At 38.4% G+C, this 14,013-nt stretch overlaps 1 protein-coding gene across 6 annotated transcripts in view; it reads left to right on the forward strand.

Annotated features, from left to right (window-relative positions):
• by (focal adhesion protein tensin) overlaps positions 1-14,013 on the forward strand; it is a 779,028-nt gene that overhangs the window by 530,297 nt on the left and 234,718 nt on the right. Inside the window, exon 1 of one of the 6 annotated variants that reach the window (XM_085955419.1) lies at positions 13,593-13,879. The exons of 3 other annotated variants lie outside the window; for them this stretch is intronic. The gene's annotated coding sequence lies outside the window, so the exon portion shown is untranslated. Of the gene's footprint in view, positions 1-13,592; positions 13,880-14,013 lie in introns of those variants that run through there. 2 more of the 6 variants (XM_085955421.1, XM_085955420.1) reach the window with 2 other exon arrangements.

Below are 14,013 nucleotides of genomic sequence, written 5' to 3' on the forward strand. Positions count from 1 at the left end.
TGTACGATTGATAAAATCAATAACAAACGTCGCTGCTGAAACACACCTAAACGTAAACTGACCACCCCGTTACAAATTCAATATAATATTTTACACATAATATTTTGGTAGAGCGGTCGTACCACTCGCAAAATTCAAAATTGACACGCCTGCCATCGCCCCGCTGCATTTATTTTGCGGGGCTTTGAGCCCACAATGGAACCAAAAATGTACACTATACATTATTTTTTCTTGTGGCTATCACGATCATAACCGGATTTACATTTATTTTGAAGGTGCCCTAGGCTGATACTTATTGGGACTCCCTAAAACCCAACTTATTAAAACGTAATTTAAAAAAAGTTTATTTATTTCATATTCTTCTTCTTCTTTCTTCTTTCACCCTGTCACGTCCCAACATTGGAGCATAGGGCAAGCACAAGTTGGCGCCACTTCCCTCGGTCCATCGCCAACTCCTGTGCCTCCCGCCATGTCAGACCTGCAGCACGTAGGTCGCTTTTGTAGCATCGCTGCAGGGTGAGGGAGGGCCGGCCACGGCGACGGAACCCTTGAGGCTGTGCCACAAGGGTACGAAGTGCCGCACTCTTTGGCGGCATCCGGAATACATGTCCCAGCCACGTGAATCGTCTCTTCGTGATAACTTCAATCACCGAAGGCTGTTGTGTCTGCTCACGAACTCGGATATTTGTAACGCGGTCGTACCAATGTACCCCCAAGATTCTGCGGAGACATCGATTCTCAAAGCTCAAAAGCCGTGACTCTTGAAGCTTAGTAAGATGCCATGTCTCACAGCCATACAGGAGCACAGGTAGCACGCACGCGTTAAACAAACGACATTTGGTCCTCACAGAATACAGCCTTGACCTCCATGCGACTCCAAGTTGGTTGAACGCAGAGCCCGCCACACCCATGCGGATTCCAAGCTCACTAGAAATACCACCATCATCGGCAACCGTGGCACCCAAGTACTTGAATCTGGACACCAGCTCGACGGGCAGACCAGAAACCCGCAGAGGAGTGTCGGCGTCGATGCAAGCAGCACTGCACATGGATTTGGTCTTAGCGGCATTCAGATGAAGACCCACACGCATCGAGTTCGCGGCTAGCCTGTTCACGGTCACCTCCAACCTCTCGATCGTCGAGTCAAACACGACTGCGTCGTCTGCATACTCCAAGTCGCACAGTCTTTCTTCGCATAGATCGCTTGTGTCATCATGATGTAGGCGTATCCCACTGTCGGGGCAAACCGTCTTACGCATTATGAAATCCATCATGATGATAAAAAGAAAGGGCGCAAGTACACATCCTTGCTTGACTCCTGACGTGATTTCAAAGAGGTCAGAGGATGTTCCGGCTGCTCTCACGCGACACTCTGTATTGGTGTAGAGAGCACTTATCACGGCGACCAGTTTCCGTGGGACACCATATCCTAGCAGAATTTGCCACAGAGATTCACGATGAGGACTGTCAAATGCCTTTTCATAGTCCACGAAGCAGCAGGCGACAGGTATATTCATCTCTTGGTACTGTTGCAGAAGGCTTCGGAGAGTTGAAATATGCTCTGAGCAGGACTTCCCCGGGACAAATCCACTCTGCTGCGCACGCAAAACGTCCAGCATGGGACTTCTAATCCTGTACAGGAGAATCTGCGCCAACACCTTCCCGGGAACGCTGAGGAGAGTGATTCCTCTGTAATTATTACAGTCTTGTGGGTTACCCTTTTTGTGCAGAGTAACAACGGTACCATCCCTCCAGGCTTTGGGGCACTGCTCCCTTTCCCACACCTCGTGCAGAAGGTCACACAAGGACGGCAATACAGCGCTCAGTCCGCAGAGCAGAAATTCTGCATGGATGCCATCATCTCCAGGAGCTTTCCTGCGCTTCAGTCTTTTGACAGCCTCTTTAACTTCAGCAGTTGTCGGAGGATCTTCGCAGAATCCCGATGCAGTAATGATTCCGAGGGCGGTGATCTCCGACGGAATATCGAAGGGATGCAATGGAGGTGGGCGATTCAGGACATCACTGAAATGTTGGCGCCATAGCTCCTGGACCTTTGCAGGTTCGGTGACTGTCACTCCGTCAGAGTTGCGTAATGCAGTGACCACTGGACGTTTCTTACCGCAAATTGCTCTGGTGATGCGGAAGAGAGCACTTGGATTATTCTTGCAGGCAGCAGATTCCGCATCCCGAATGAGGTCATCCAGGCGTCGGCGCTTATCGCGGCGGGCAGAACGCTTTACCATGCGGTCCATTGTCTGGTATTCCGCGCTGCGCTGTGGGTCGTATGTACCATTGTCTCGCAATTCTTTCAGGAGCTTCCTCTTCTCAATCATCTCCCATGTATGAGGTGACATCCAGTCCGGTCTGTGCGTATGCCGCTCTCCTAATGCAGTAGTTGCGGAGCTCATTATAGCATCCCGGAATAATATCCATTTTCCTTCCAAGGGATCCGAGTCGATGGAAGACGTGAGAGTTCTAGCATCATATAAGCGCTTCTGCAGCTCCAGCTCATAGGTTGCACGCACACGGGTACTTTTCAGTTTTTCCACATCGAGTCTGACCGTCCTTTTGGGTTTTGGGACTCGTTTGAGGTCTATACGGGATTTCCCGACCAAGAGTTCGTGGTCACTGTGGATGTCTGCACCTCTATATGTCCGCACGTCTAGCAGTTCATGCCGGTATTTCGCTTTGACCAAAATGTGGTCGATCTGGTTTCTTGTATTACCGTCTGGCGATGTCCATGTATATTTGTGGATGGTCTTATGAGGGAAAAAACTACCACCAATCACAAGACCATTCATTGAGGCAAAATCTACCAGACGGGAACCATTATCGTTCATTTGGCCAAGGCCATGTTTTCCCAGCACAAAGGGTCCACGCGAGGGGTCAGATCCTACTTTGGCATTAAGATCACCAAGGATAACTGCATGATCACAGCTGGGGATATTTCCAGCGGCTTCCGCCAAACTTTCGTAGAATGTATCCTTATCTGCATCGCTAGCAGCCTCTGTGGGAGCATAGCACTGCAGAAAAGTGATGGAGCCCGACTTGGTCTTGAAAGTAGCGCGGAGTAGACGTTCGGAGATAGGTTCCCAGCTGGTGAGGCACTTGCAAGCTTCCTTGGACATCAGCAATCCGACTCCACTACGTCGCAATGTGGCGTGTCCGGAGTACAATAGACGAAACCCACGAATAAACTTCTCGCCAATGCCAGTGAGTCGACACTCACTGATCCCGAGAACATCTAACTTGTATTGAGAAAGTATTTCTGTTAGATGCTCGGCCTTTCCAGGGACATTTAGAGTACGGATATTGTAGGTTCCAAAACAAAATCGTTTACCGACAGTTACATGACAGTTTTGTACTAAAACTCTTACGTATTTGCTTAATCGTAATTATTGTTATTACGCATGTTCAACTTGTTAAAATAACAACTAAAATGCAACACGAGACTAGCCCCGTGGTAAATCCGATCCTGTGGGTCTATTCTATACTTATCGACCGCTAAAGTAATAAAGTGATAAATATTATCAAACTTAGGGTAGGTTTGTATCAAAATATTAGCACTTATTGTGCAATAAGTGCTAATATAGCAGCAAGATAGGTGCTGTTAAAATATAGCACTTATTGCAACAATAAAAACCAACTTCGTGTAATCTTGATACAAACCTACCCTAAGTTTGATACTATTTATCACTTTAGTGTTCGATAAGTATAGAATAGACCCAATGATCACAGTTGGTTGTTATCCTATATTTTAGAATTAAAAACATGTTACCAATAGTATTATGTTTAACTTTTTGAAAATAATATTATCCTCGTTTATATTTTCACACAAATTCCTACGCATATATTTTTAAATGAAAATATATTTTATTTGTTATACCTACATATTATTAGAAGGTTATTGAGATAAGAGATATGATATTATACGTAGGTACTTACGTAGTTTTGTCGAATTTTCAAGTGCCTCAATTTTATTATGTCGTATATTATCTTTTCTTTAATATATATAGATAACTATATATTGTATCTAATCAAATGATAATAAAACATATCGAGATTACTGAACCCGAATGGCATAAGTAAACGAAAGTTAAAATTTTGCGGAACAGAATTTTAAAATAAGAATTGTATAGTAGTATGTTTTTTATTTATAAAAATAGAAACACTTTTCAGGCTTCAATATTTATTCAGAATTCACAGAGATTGATCAACAATAACAGAGAATACTTGAAACGATATACGAAAACAGATTAACGAGATAAAATGACTCGTTCGACCAAATAACCAGATGAACTTGCCAAAGGATTAAATCAGTTCAGGTGGGTATCACAATTTACAACTACAAACCACACTTATCACTAGAAACAAATCTCGATAGTGTAAGGTGCATAGTTTCAAAATATGATCAAAAGGGTCAGAGCTAATCAGACTAAGCTGACTGGCTGTAAGACTGTGAGAGATAAAAAGAGTTAAATCCTAATCCATCTGCATAGCGCTTTCGGCGTCCAGTCAATGGGCCGCGCCATCTATGGGTCTCTTTTCGAAGTCACGCCTCTACATCCTTCCCCTCTGGATTTAGGAACGTCTCGCCGACGATCCAGGATGGTTTTGTCGTGTATTTTTCACTAACTACACTGCCGTAAAAAAGTTGTAACTTGTGATATACATGACGTGATACTAAAAATAGTGTGGCTTTGAATTTTAAGTCTGCTTAAGGATGGGAAGATAAAGTATCAACTATGTTTTACACGACTATTTTATAATTCACCCTTCTGTACCTTAATATTGTGTCAAACTCGGTTCTTTAAGATTTTACAAATTCCAAGGGTTTCGCTAACCAAAAAAAAGGTTTCTTCGGCCATATCCGCCCCTTAGTTGGAGCATATGAACACGACGCGGCACCTCCAAGAATCCCTGTCGCTCGCCAGTCTTCTTGCTTCGTTCCAGGTCAAACCAGCATCCCGTAGCTCCACCGTATATAATCTATAGATAGTATTTAGCAGCCTTTCAGGACGCTGTAATCCGGTCGGCTTGAAGAACAGGCTAGCCAGGTCCAACGTTGCCTCTTCACTCTCAGCGTAAAGGCTTAATTACATTGGTACACGCGCAGACCCAACCCGATCCAACGATCCACGCCGACTGTCGTGGCCAACGTTTTTACACTATTTGCAATTACACGCAACGATTCAATAGCGTTGGTCCTTGTTTTTGATTGGCTTAAAATAAACATAGTGCTGCTATTATTAAAAATATAGGTTGACCGAAAACAATCTCTTCGTTAGATTGGTGGCTACACTGAACAGTATTCCCGCGCAAATTTACGTCAAAACTGAGCTGTCAAATCTAGTGGGCAGTTTTCGGATATCTTAGTACGTTCTCGGCAATCTTCGCTTGGATCGGGACGACGGAAAATAGAATTTATCCCATTTTACTCACAATCGCTCCCGATCCTTGAAAACCATAGAGAATAGATTTTGACAGTCGTAGCAAACTATCGGGCCAGACGCAGTCTGCCAATGTAAGTTGAGCTTAATGAGAGGCTGCTTGGTGCGTTCCCTCATCTCGTCGTTGCTCCTAAAGTCATACCACCCCGCACACCCAGTATCCGTCGCAAACATCTGTTTTCGATGTTCAGTATACGGTTGCTCTGAGCCTTCGTAAGGTGCCATGATTCGCTACCATGGTTTAGGTTTTAAAAAAGGTTTAGAATCATCATCATACAATTAAACAATCTAACTCGATAAGTAACTCATTTTCGACAACATGTCTCCTACGCATTTTTTAACGATAGTATTCTCGATATATAGATAAATTCGGTAGATAAAAATATACCTATGTATTTTTATGTATTATGAGGCGGCATCATATCATATAAGTTTATAAGTAAATTTATAAACAAATATTATATGGCCGATTATATTTCTGCAAAACATAATAACTTATCATTGTACAAATAAGTTGCTCTATCGTGGTTAGTTCACACTGTTTTGATAGATATGATAAGAATAATAGCAGCTACTTTACACATTAATACCAGGCACGTATTTGAATCATCCTTGATATTTGAAAAGTAATTAGCAAAAACACAATTTTGTGCGGCCCGTAAGCTATGGGTTAAAACACGTCAAAGTGTTGTAGAATCATAACCAATTCTTTTAATACAGCCATCTTAGCTCCAGGTGCGTCTCTATTTTGGAGTTCCGTAGGGACCATCCCCACATCATTTCAAAAATATACGTCTGATATTATTATTATTATTGAAATAATATACCCACTTCTTTACATTATTTAATTACTTAGAGCGGAATGCAGAATCCAATATTTCGATCTTAAGGATAAGTTGCCGAAAAGGATGACTTAATTATAGACTATACTGACTATAGAGTTAAGGAATCCTTAACCATAGACTACTTTTGTTATGAACACGCCCCCTTCTGTATTACCATTTACCATTGACAGCTGCTGTCAAAATAAATTCGCGTATCTATAAAACAGTCCATACACTCAAATTCATTTAACAATTATTTATCTCAATATGGATATTGATAGTGTTAATTCGTTTGGCATGTGCCTACATGCAGAATATTATTTTACTTTTTATACGCCAGTCCGCAGAAATACAAGATGCTAGACAGAATGCCACTTGTTTAAAAAAATATCTTGCGGTGCCTGTGAAATCACGTACAATGACTGATAACGGAAATATAAGAGTATTATAATTAAATATTAATTATGTATTTATAGTTATAGCATTTATAAAGTGCAGTTGTCATATTTTTGTCATCGTTTAACAATTACAAAACAATTTACCTAAAATATAGGAAAGAGAAATTTTAAATATGGTATTATTTTCAATAGAAAAAACGAACGAAGCTTTTAAGGCGAGGTGAAAAAACGAACGATGCTTTTAAAACGAGGTGAACCATAGACAACATGATCTTAACTAAGGACGATGTTTCTGCATAGTGTTTAGTACTAAGAAAATTTTAGTTATGACAAAATGTTTCTGCATTCCGCTCTTAATTTAGATATTGTATTATTATAAAATAAAGCAATTGTTGAAAATTACATAATAACATAATGATGGCGATTGAAATTGAACGGTGACAACGATGTATACATTAATAAAACTAGTAAACGTCTATTTCTCGCTGACTGGGATCATCCAACCCCATCCCGTTGCCGCGGTACAAATTTTGTTTTACAAAGGACTCGAATACATTTGCGATAGTATACACATACTGTAATAAAAGTAGATTGATACATAATGTATAATATTCTGAGAAAGTAGAATGTGTATTTATAATTAATGATTAAGCCCCACCACCTAAAAAATCGAGAGCCGCCACTACTTAGCTCTGTAACTAACGAAACTCTGAGACGTTTGAAACGAAACTACATATTATACTATATGGGTGCCGAACGAAATCCCGAATACCAAAAAATAAAATTTTCGCTTCCTCAGTAAATAATAATTTTCAATTAAATTTTAAAAAAATGTTATCTATCTGGTTATGTACTTACATAACTATTTCTTTATATTTTTGTCTTATTATCTAGGGTGGTGATCCTGATCACTGATTCAAATAATATCACTCAATAACATTATATAATAATATTATAATATTGGACTTTATAGATCATTATATAAATAAGATTATAATTTATTTTTAAACAATAATTACGTTACGAGTGTTAGCGATGGTGCCCATAAAACGCGTCGAGCGGACGAAGTCCGCGAATGCAGCGTTTATTCATAACCATAATCACACGTCTCGTGCCGCGCATTACCCTTCACCTATGTAATAAGCGGCCCAAGCAGCACAAAATAATTATTATTACAGCGCCTCTCATAACAAAGCAATAAAACTATTATATTATTTCGGGGCTTATAATTAATATTTACGACGACATTATTCAACCAGCGATAAACTTGACACGCAATAAAATTAAACAATGATTCTCTGTTATTAAATAATTGCTTTTCGCCCGTCGATCGACGACGCCTCGAGCAGCGTAATTTTGGTAGCCGTGTTCAATGAATGGACTCCATTGTATTTTCTTTCATTCGTATCGCCGAGAAGCGGTGATTCGCGAAAAAACGATGATTCATGCGGCGGGCGCGTATAATGCGTCGTGAAATCCAGTGGGCGCTGGCGTATTTGATTACGTTGTATTTTCGTTGATTTACGCGCCACTTGTAGAAATTTTGCGCGAGCGCCGCACTCGCTGCGTCAATGGGCTTTATGCCTTACAACTAGACGTATTTACAATAGACAACACATTATAAATGATTCGTTGAGAGTGATTATTATTTTTTTTAACCTGACAAAAGTTTGTGAATAAATATTTGACGTTTATTTTCAATACTATTATAAAGTTGTCTACCCGATCTGACACTGCCATGGACACATTTTACAATTTTACATATTATTATATTATTTAAAGAGAGATACATCTAATTATTTTTCTCGGGAAGTTTGTTGCCACTCGGATTTTTGAGCATTCGGAATCTCGGCTTTCGGGATTTCGACCTAAGCTCATTATAATATTATATCTGTAGGGTGCGGTAGGCTGTTAAGATCCGTCATAAATATTGCACACTAAACTTTGTTTTTAGTGATATTGTATTTGTTTTCATTACACTACTATTACATTAAACTACAATGTGTTCCCGATCATGTCCGATCCTAATAGGATCATATAGGCCTCCACAGAGTGGAGTTTTGTATTGACAGATTTTGTTTTTACGAGAAATGGATGTCAGCCACTTGCTCAACCTATTAGGACCATACTCTGACTCATACATAATATCGTCACTGTTCTGGCAGAAGACAGTAATTCGAAAAAATTACATATTGAGTTAGTTATACCAAAATGTTCCTTATTTCAAACTTACCGTCTGGAAACCTTCTTAATAAATAAACAGTCCTTATTTTAAAGTCATCCTTTTTACGATTACTTAATAAACTCACATGATAGACCATTTCAAACATTTTAACAACTTCAAAGTCAAATTACTCAAAACTAGTATTCTCCAGTTAGTGTGTTCTGCCAGAACAGAGACGATATGTGTACTTGCCAGACTCAGGATTCCAACCTGGGACGCACGTTTATTAGTTTTTAAAATTCAATTAAACCCCACCTAATCCAAGTCATTCTAGATACCTAGTAGTAAAAAATATTCTTTTATATATAAAATATCTAAAATTATGCCATTAAACCCTACATACTTTTAGATGTTTTATAGATAGAAGAATATTTTTTGTCAATTGTGGTTTGTTTTAGGCAGGGCTTAATGAATTAAAAAAAAACCATTCAACACCATAAGTGTGCACTTTTTTTGCCGGATCGCCTATAGTACTTATAGATAGACTATAGAGACACAGCAAGGAAAGATAGTATTATCTCTTAGTTTAGAAACTAAAGCTTTTAAAGAATATTTTTATCAGTGATCAATTTCATAAAAGTTTTTCAGCAAGCGGCCCGTTTTCGATTACGTTACGATGTTCGCCGAGTTTTTTGTTCGCAAGATCCGGCAAAGGATTACGTTGTCATTTTTTTTTCTCCGCGAAATGGCGATGTGGCATCAGCATCCGGTGGCGTGGATGTCGGGTAACATGTGTGAGGTGTTCAGAATGAGAATATAGTCACAGCGCGATCTGGGGAGAGTCGAACCCGAGGCCGGTCATTGCGCGCACAAGTAACGTTCGGCAAGCCGGCCGCCGGAGATATGACTTTGTCAGGACATCCTATATTGGACATGGAATTCTTCAAGAGCTTTCTCGGTCGAATCTGCCTAGCACAGGGTGCTCAGAAACACAGTATCTCCACTGCAAAATATTCTGAGTGATCGAGAGTGACTGTTTCAAAACTATTTTATACATTTAAGCAGGTGCGATTTTCTTTGACGAACATGTCCCATTCGATTCATCAGAAGATTTAAACGGGGGCCTTGAAACAGTCAAAACCAGTCATACAATTACTATATTATACCAAAAGCTTCAAAAGATGCGTATTTCTAACAACTGACATCAAACGGGCCCACAACATAACCACTCAAATAGATATGTATCAACTTGTATACAAAAAACTAAACCGCGAATATGTATTACTGTCAACTTCAAGAATAATTAACTTTGATTATACTTACTGTACACCCACGGTGGTCAGGTTAGAATCCTGGGTCTGGCAAGTAAACATATTGTTTTTCAATTTGCGTGTGAGTCAGGGTATGGACCTAATAGGTTGAGCAAGTGACTGACATTCATTTCTCGTAAAAAAACAAAATCTGTTTAAACAAACCTCTACTCTGTGGAGGCCCATATGATCATATTAGGATCGGACATGGTCGAAAAAAAAATACTGTATTTTTTTATCGTGGGGGATCTCAATGCGTCGGAAAATAAAAAAAAAATATCATAAAGTTCCAAAGATGTTGAGCTTCTTTCACGTGGAGCCTTCTAAGATTTACCTTTAAAAAGTAAGTTTAACTTAAGTTTCACTTTAGTATTCAAAAACCAAAGTGGACCCTGCAGAGTTATTCTTTACTTGTCCGTTATTTTTATTTGTCGAAATTAACACGGAAGCAATTCCATACACAATACGTTATCTACCACAATTGGTTATTTGTAACATGACGAAAATTTAAGTTTGTACGCCTGTCGTGTGAAATGCGTCTCTTATTTGCGGAACTCAGTCAAATTCGGGTATGCTCGTGCTCTATGGTAGGTATCTATGGTTTTTTCATCCAAACCTCGTAATTTTGTATTGAAACGTCAAACAAGAATTCACAAGACCAACATAACATGTAATTATATTAGTCATGTGGACTCATGTCATTGTAGAAAGGCCTATGTATTAAAAAAGTGTTACCACTCGCCATCCGATATTTTACTATAAATTGACACCCGTAACGTAGATTATTTTTCAAAATAGTCGCATCTTAATGTTCAGTTGGTAATTTTCGTACCTACTCTATCTCGCTCTAAAAGTTAACACAACTAAGAGAATGGGTGTTAAAAGAATTAATAATAATTATTGTCTGAATACATCAAGTGTGATGTTATAATAGCCTCGCTGAACCGTATTTGGAGTCTGTATTGGTCCGTAAGGGTTTTGCTTCACTTGCATACCTTTAGACTCCATCCCTATCCAAGATGGTTTTCTTCAATATATTTGTAGAACTGAGTTAAATATATTATCTATTTATTGTATACATTCCTAACTACTGTTATTATTATCTATATCATCCATTAGTGTTATCGTATGATTTTCATCAAGGTTTTTCATATTTAATTTTATATTAATATAATATAGGTAGTTATATAAAAAACAATAATCCCACACTTTTAACATGGAAGATTAAAACTTAAAGCCTATCTGATAACATCGCAGTGTCAAACATCTGATGTTATTTTAAAGTATTTGTTTGTTTTTGTTATGCCTACATTCTAAACATGTCACAGAATAAAAAGAACAGACGGAAACAATCCGATCGTAATACGATTACAATTGATTAGATTCCAATAGGAATTCCATCAGATAAAAATATTGTTAAATAAAATATTATATTATTCAATCTTGTTTATAAATTTAGAAGATATTGTTAACTGCTTTCCTCCATTGCACGGTTGTCATCATCAGCATTAAAATCGCAGACTCTCATTTGATAAATTTGCTCATCTGAAAATACTTCCTTGACTGACGTGACTACTGTGCCCACCATAGTCATGGCTTGACACGTAATTATAAACTTCTATGATAGTGCTAATTATCAGAGAGTTGGAGCGGAGCTCGGAGCAGGAGCACGGAGCAGTGGAGCAATGGGGTTTTACCCGGAGTAGGAGCGGGAACGGAGCACCGAAAATTTGTAGTTCTCCATTGCTCTGTGTGATGTTTTTTTATTATTAAATTTTCATCCTAATATCTGTAGTTTGTTTCACATTAGTCACCATTAGCAACTAAGCGGCTTTCTCGTTTTTCTTTAGTCTTCTAGTTTGAAAAAATCGCATCTGGCATAATATTATAATACTTATGGCTTTAAATCTAGATTTTGCAAGAAACATGTAGTAATTCAAAGTCGATTTTTTAGTAATATAAATGTTAATATAAAACCTACACGGACAGAGCTAAAAATGATATGATGATGATTCGCCGGAAGAGATAAAAAGGTGTTAAATTTTGTAAACGATAACTTTCATTTTTTTCTGGATCAGCAATCTAGCATTTTTTCATCTCTAATAACTTTTTTGCTATCCTGTCTGGTACTTTTTTGTTGACGGAAGTTGCCAATACTGCCTAGAGAATTATCAGTAATATAAAATAATAACTGCTCTCACGTGGTATAAGTATATTCCAATCCCGATATTCTGGAAAATTTGAATTTTTATGCACTCGTCAATTAAATGCGTGGTGGTCGCAGCCATGACCTATTTTAGGTGAAGGCTGTTTCTTCATGTCAGGCTCATCAGGCACCAGTAGCGAGGGCTGTGCGGCTGGTACATGCACTCCCTAGATATGTAGACATTTTAGCGATGCATTGTGTAGTTTGTTTTTAAAATACTAATTTTATTGTTTAATTTGTATTTATCTTGAATTATTTTTGTATTTTTTATTATATTTCTTTTGCTATGAAATTATTTTTTGCTTTGTTTTTTTTTTACTAAGTTGATTTGCCTGTGCTTTTTATTCTAAATGTCATGTTGTGAACGTCTTGAATTAATAATTTATTATGTGCTCAATGTGTTTTTTTTTTAAATAAATAAATAGGTAAGTTGAGTCCTACTCTCTTTCCATATGACGCCGCATTTTCTGCATATTGAATTAGGGTAGCCGGTAGAGTATCCTCCACGTAACTTTGCAATTGTACACAGTGACAAGATTTGTGTGTAATACGCTCTGCGTATTAGTGTATTATTTGTAAATGCCAGGCGCCTGATTGGCTGATTTCATCAAATGATTCAAAAAATCTATTTCAAATTGCAAGGTTACTATTTGGTTAGTATATCAAACTATATAAATGCCAATTAATATACGGAGTCGTTGAATTAATTAAGAATACATTGTATGGTACACGCAAATGGCAATTATTATTTATTACCAACTATCCCAGTGTTAATGTTTTAAGAAATTATAATAAATAGAATAATGAATAAAAAATGCAGTCAATTTACATTTAAAAATTCTATTTTTTTAGATAAATCGAGAACCTTACAAATTACAACTTGTCAATGATTAGTAGACACAAAACATTAAAAAATGTTTTAACTAAATTGTCAAAGAATTTATATTTTTTCCGGTAGCAGGGACACGGTTTTAAAAAAAAATCTTATCAAGGTCATCCGCGTGCATATAAATTGCACACTCCGCGGTACCCCTGTGTCTGCAGAGTCCGCGAGATCGCGACCAGGAAGAACGGGGCGCGCAATATGCCTCCGGGGGAGTTCGGGCCGAAGAGGGGGCCCCACGGAGTCACCTGCGATAACGCGGCGCAAACCCGCGCGCTCCGCGACCATCCTCTTTCGCCACACGTTCGTATTCGGCATACAATATCCAATATCTTGTTAGTTCCTTCTCCTTGCCGGCGACGGACGGTCGACGTCTCACGCTTTCGCATGCACCCCGCGAATAATTCGAAAACAAATGGCAATCGTACAAAATAATACATCTCGACGCTACTGAATCAGTGTGACCAGTGACAATAAAATTTATTTCGTGAAATTCGACGCGTTCGAATTGCAGTGGGATTCCGAATTCGAAATTCGAATGGATTTTTAATTTGGCAATCTGGCGACGGATTACAGTGAGAATAAAATCGTTCGAAATTCGATTTGTTTTTGTTTTTTTATTATTGACATTGTGATGGATTGCAGTGAGTTGTATTTTTCGAATTTCGAATAGTGCAATAATTATTAATGTATTGTGTGCATTGGATTCGGATGACATTTAAAATATACCTAAGCGTTTATACATCCAGTAGATCATTAATCAGCCTTAAATAGAAAC

Source organism: Rhyacophila brunnea, unplaced genomic scaffold (assembly GCF_057557595.1).
Source record: "Rhyacophila brunnea isolate RB1 unplaced genomic scaffold, BYU_Rbru_1.0 scaffold_5, whole genome shotgun sequence".
NCBI lineage: Eukaryota > Metazoa > Arthropoda > Insecta > Trichoptera > Rhyacophilidae > Rhyacophila > Rhyacophila brunnea.